Source organism: Mustelus asterias, chromosome 18, assembly GCF_964213995.1.
Source record: "Mustelus asterias chromosome 18, sMusAst1.hap1.1, whole genome shotgun sequence".
Classification (NCBI taxonomy): Eukaryota; Metazoa; Chordata; class Chondrichthyes; order Carcharhiniformes; family Triakidae; genus Mustelus; species Mustelus asterias.
Genome location: NC_135818.1, coordinates 24,886,906 through 24,892,905, shown reverse-complemented (window position 1 = coordinate 24,892,905; position 6,000 = coordinate 24,886,906).

The window sequence follows — 6,000 nt, the reverse complement described above, 5'->3', positions numbered from 1 at the left end:
TGGATAGGAGACGGGCTTGAGTGATGGATTGGGCTTCATTCGCGACCCTTTGTAGTTTCTTGCAGTCTTGGACACAGCAGGAGCCATACCAAGCTGTGATACAACCAGAATGTTTTCTATGGTGCATCTGTAAAAGTTGGAGAGAGTTGTAGTGGACATACCAAATTTCCTTAGTCTCCTGAGAAAGTCGAGGTGTTGGTGGGCTTTCTTAACTATAGCGTCGGCATGGAGGAACCAGGACAGGTGTTGGTGATCTGGACACCTCAAAACCTGAAGCTCTCAACCATTTCTACTTTGCCCCCAATGATGTAGACAGGGGTATGCCCTCTACTACGCTTCCTGAAGTCGATGACTATCTCCTTCGCTTTGTTGACCTTGAGAGAGATTATTGTTGTTGCATGAGATTCTTTATCTCTTTCCTGTACTGTGTCTCGCCATTGTTTGAGATCCGACCCAGAATGGTGGTGTCATCAGCAAACTTGAAAATCGAGTTGGAGGGGAATTTGACCATACAGTCAAAGGTGTATAAGGAGTATGGTAAGGGGCTGAGGACACAGCCTTGCATAGCACCAGTGTTGAAGATGATCATGGAGGTGTTGTTGTTGTCTATCCTTACTGACTGCAGTCTGTGTTAGGAAGCCTAGGATCCAGTTGCAGAGGGAGGAGCCGAGCCCCGCCCCAGGTTACAAAGTTTGGAGATAAGTCTTATAGGAATAATGGTGTTAAAGGCTGAGCTGTAGTCTATGAATACAAGTCTGACATAGGTGTGTTTATTATCTAGGTGTTCCAGATTTGAGTGTAGGGCCAGGGAAAAGGTGTCTGCTGTGGAGCTGTTGCAGCGATAGGCAAACTGTAGTGCATCCAGGTAGTCCGGGAGGCAGGAATTGATTTGTGCCATGACTAACCTTTCGAAGCACTTCATAATGATGGATGTCAGAGCCACCGGACAATAGTCATTAAAGCTTCACGCTGAAGACTCCCAGTGACCAGGAAAATGCCTTTGAAGCCAGGGCCTTCAATCTGCCAGCCCCCAGCGATCAGGAAAATGCTGCCTTCACTCTCCAGACTCCAGCTGGCACTCCCTCGGCCCCCACAGTTCAGGAAACTAGGGTCACAATGTTAGAGTGTGTATTTGTGTGTGTAGTTTCAGAGAGAAGGCACAGGACAATGTGAAATGGCCTCCTCCTGCTGTATGAAACAGGAAAATTATTGCACGTCTTCAATAAATAAGAGCTGGGCAGGGGTATTGGAAGGGCGAGGAAAATTTAAAAGAGGAACAACATCTTGCAAATCAGGCTAATTCTTGGGATGTGTGGTTACTGACAAAGCCAATATTTATTGCTCATTCCTATAATGCTATTAAAGTGCCTTGGTTGGCCACATCAGACATAGTATTTAAGTCACATATCAGGCCAGACTGGGTGAGGACAGTCGATAGTATTCCCTTAAAAGGTCCAACAGCTTTTGTAGATCTTCCCTTCTACCTAACTCAATACTTGCTTTAAATCTATCACATCTCAAAGACTTTGCAGTTATGCTATATCCCATAACCAACGGATCAGATCAAAGCTTGCAACCAGGGTGGCACAGTGGCAAGCACTGCTGCCTCACAGGGCCAGGGACCCGGGTTCAATTCCAGCCTTGGGTGACTGCGTGTGTGGAGCTTACACGTCCTCTCCGAGTCTGTTTGGGTTTCCTCCACACTCCAAAGATGTGCAGGTTAGGTGGAGTGGCCATGGTAAATTGCCCCTTAGTGTCAGGGGAATTAGCAGGATAAATACATGGGGTTACAGGGATAGGGTCTGGGTGGGATTATTGCCAGTGCAGGCTCGATGGGCCGAATGGCCTCCTTCTGCACTGTAGTGATTCTATGATTCTTCTGTGAACAGAAACAAAATACTGCAGATGCTGGAAATCTCAAATAAATATAGACAATGCTGGAAATACGCAGCAGTGTTGGTAGTACCTGTGGGGCAGAAATAAAGCTAATGCTTCCAGTCTGTGACCTTTCATCAGACACTATTTTCAGCATTTCCTGTGGATGGTGGTGGATAATTCACAGAATCATTACTGTGCAGGTGGCGGCCATTTGGCTCATCTCATCTGCACCAGCTTTGCAAATGAGCAAATCATCTAGTTCCATTCTCACACCTTCTCCCCTGCACACATTCTCAGGTAACAATCTCTCTTTTGAATTCTTCGATAGAACTTCCCTTCACCCACACTGTCAGGAAATGCAATTCAAACAGCAACCACTTGCTTCATGAAAAAGATCTTCCTCATAGAGCTATTGCTTCTTTCACTAATTACTTTAAAACTGTGCCCTCTGGCTCCCAATCCTTTCACAAGTGAGAACACTTTCTCTCCATCTACTCTGTCCGGATTTTACTTGTACTTCTTTCAACTTAGTAAAGTGTTCACTGCTCACCAAGTGTCTCCTCTATATTGGGGAGGTCGAAAGCAGATTGTGCGATTGCTTTGTGGCGCATCTCCCCTTTCAGGCCACAAGTACAACCCGGGAGTTTCTGGATGCTTGCCAGTTTAATTCTCCACCTTGCTTCCATGCTGACCTCTCCTATCCATGGTCTGCTAGGGTTCCAGTGAAACCCAATGCAAATTCTAGGAATAGCACCTTATCTTTTGACTCGGCCCTCTACAGCCTTCCAGACTGAACATTGAGTTCAACAATTTTAGATTATAACCTCTGTCTCCATTGTGTTCTGTGCCATTTTGTTTCAGTGGTTAGCACTGCTGCCTCATAGCACCAGGGACCCGGATTCAATTCCTGGCTTGGATCATTGTGTGTGGAGTTTGCACATTCTTCCTGTGTCTGCGTGGGTTTCCTCCGGGTGCTCTGGTTTCCTCCCACAGTCCATGTGCAGGTTAGGTGGATTGGCCATGCCAAATTGGCCCTTGGTGTCAGGGGGACTACATAGGGTAAATGCGTGGGGTTATGGGGATAGGGTTTGGGTGGGATTGTGGTCGGTGCAGACCCAATGGGCCGAATGGACTCCCTCTGTATTGCTGAGTTGGTTATGTCATTTTGTGCTGCATTCAGAGGATTCGTAAATTGCCATTCACGCTTCATTTTGACACAACAAATGGTTTCTTTACAATATCCATTACCACACTCTTTGGCTGTTGTATCATGGATTCTTTTGTTTTTTAATCTCTTCTGGCCTCCACTCTGTCAGATCTTCCTTCTTTGTTCCTCCTGCTCCCTCCTCTCCTTCTACTGGCTTAAAAACTCGTACATTTCTATCTCCCATCTAAAGAAAGGTCATCAACCTGAACATTAACTCTGCTTCTCTCCACAAGTGCTGCCGGGTGTAATGAAGTTACCCAGCATATTTTTGTTTTTATTTCAGATTTCCAGCATCTGCAGTATTGTGTAGGCTGAAAATCTTGACTATTTTAGCTGCAGTGCACACTGTCCAATTGTTGCATCCCATCCTGGAATCCAACTGAGCCCAGTTAACTGCGCACTGACAAAGGATGAAATCTGGGGAAGTCTGTATAGTCTTCCTTTCCTAACTGCAGGGACAGTTCTAGATTTTTACTTCACAATCAAGCTTACACAAAGAAACAAACAGCGGCATTCTTTAGACACTTTGATTTTATTCTGATACTGTACTGCTTGTACCTGAATCATTTTTGCTAAGGTTGAACACAAATGGTGACTGATTTCATTAACTGATTGTGCATTGAGTTATGGCGTTGCAATAAAATAAATCAGTTAACCAGCCCGCACTGTCAGGGAAGGGTGGGGGAAGAAACTGATTCAGCGAACTGGTATTGCATACATTGTACAATTAACCACACAGGCCTCCTCCTCCATGTATTCTCCTCAAACCTTTACCACTGTACACCCTGAAATGCAAGTCAAGCTTCCAGTGCAGCACAGTACTGAATTAAAAAAAGGCCCAAGAGCCCGGAGGTTACAATTTCTGTCACGTGTTAAACTGGGTAACGAATCTGAAACTGTTACGCAATCTCTTTAAAAATACAAACATATAATAATGTAATGTATGCCCTGACCACAAGGAGCAGAGTGCAGCAACTCGAAACAATACGCAAAAATCCCAGGTTAGGTCCCCTCTCACACTGACACACAGTGTCTGCAACAGGCACGATCCTATACCTGGCTAACGGAAGATGCTCAAATGCCCATATAGGTGCAGATCCTGCTGACTTAGGGACTTAAGAGTTTGACATCTCTGCAAGGGTATGTGCAGCCAGAAGAAAAGCACACCGACTTCAAGTGGAACATAACCTGCAAGCATTAGACTATAAAGGATGGAATTCGAGTGTTATACCATCACCTGCACCCTGGATGGTGTTATCATTGTGGCTGTCCAGGTTTAGTTAATCAAACTGCAGCAAAGTTGCACGTCAATATATTCTGCTGGTTAGAGACTGGAAATCTGTTGTATTTGTTTGGTGGGGGGAGGGGTGGGATGGGAAAGAGGCAGTTCACACAGTGTCTCACAGAGCTGCCCATACAAGCAGAACGATGTCTCTTAAATTATACATGGAATCTTTCAACAGATCCATTCCACTGGATGGAAAAACTAACCAGCCGGTGAATCAGAGATGTAAGGCAACACCAAGGCTGGCAGCACAGGGAAAGGACACTAGGTTCAACTAAGGAGCAGTAATAACTCGAGATACAAAACTCTGCATTTTAATCTTGATATTATTCAGAACATTAAGGAAATTAATCTGTTTTCACTATTTAAAATACCGTGTCGTTTCCACTCACTATTTTTTTAAAATACAGCCTGCTTTCTTCCCCTTCCTTTGCTGAGTTTTGGTCTAGCCAATGGGACATGAGCTGTCCCTCCTAGGGTTCTGGCTGAATGTTTAAACAGAGGGCAGGTCTCGGGAGGGTAACTGTGCCTTAAAACTCCATATCTCAAATCAGATGTAGGCTTGGCTGAGATTGGACTGGGAAGATGGGGAGAGAGCAGGATGAGAGGTAGGAGAGGTACAAGAGAAGGGTGGAACAGATATGGGGAGGGGGAGACCAGGGGAGAGATAATGGGAGTGGAGAAGGGGGGGGGGGGGGAAGGAGAAAGAGTGAGAGAGAGTGAGTGAGAAAGAGAGGCAGACAGACACGTGGGAGGGAGAGAAAAGGGTGTCAGGGAAATGGAGAATGACAAGGCGTGAAAGAGATGGGATGCAGAGAGTGTGGCGAAATGGGGCAGAGGTGCGATATGAACAAGAGGTGTGGCAAAGAGGCAAGAGCGGCAATGTGGGGAGAGAGGGAGGAGTTTTGCCTTTGGGGCCACATTCACAATTCTAGTGCAGTGACTAGTTTATTTATTTTTAGTTCCGAGAGGAACTTGAGATTCCCAAATATCAAACAGTAATCAAAATAGAGAAATTTTAAAAAGGAACACAGCTCTTGCACAGTCAGTAGTGGTCTAAAGGAGGCCACTTGGCTCAGACCCTTGTACTGGTGCTAGCATTGCAAGTGGAGTCAGTGTAAAATGATTTAAAAAAAGGTAAAGTTGCTATAGTCCCAGAGGACCATAGGCTGCTTTCTCCTTTGAGGGAGAGAGCTGACTGGTGGTGATTTAAGCTGAGAGCCACCACATCTCTGATGAGGGGCAAGGTTGAGAAGGCGAGCCTTCATAAATAACCAGTGAAATTAAACACAACCAGAACTATAGGGGAAGGGCAAAATACTGTTCTATACATATCTGGGCCAATTTCAGCATCTCCTCTTAATGGAAATGGAGGAGAAATTGGGAATTTGTGAGAAACCACAGAAATCAACCCGAGTCCATGATATAGTGTGTTGGAATGTCAGGAAGCAGCACTGGAATGGCCATGGAATGTCTCCCTAAAACTTTACAAAAGCTCTTCGCATTTCAAAATTGTCCTATGCAAAGTGTTTCTAGATCATTATATCCTTTATTCTGTGATTGGGATATCCACAGTTGTTACACTGTGTATTGCTGATACTTGTTCTGGAAACAGGGGGGGTACCAAATG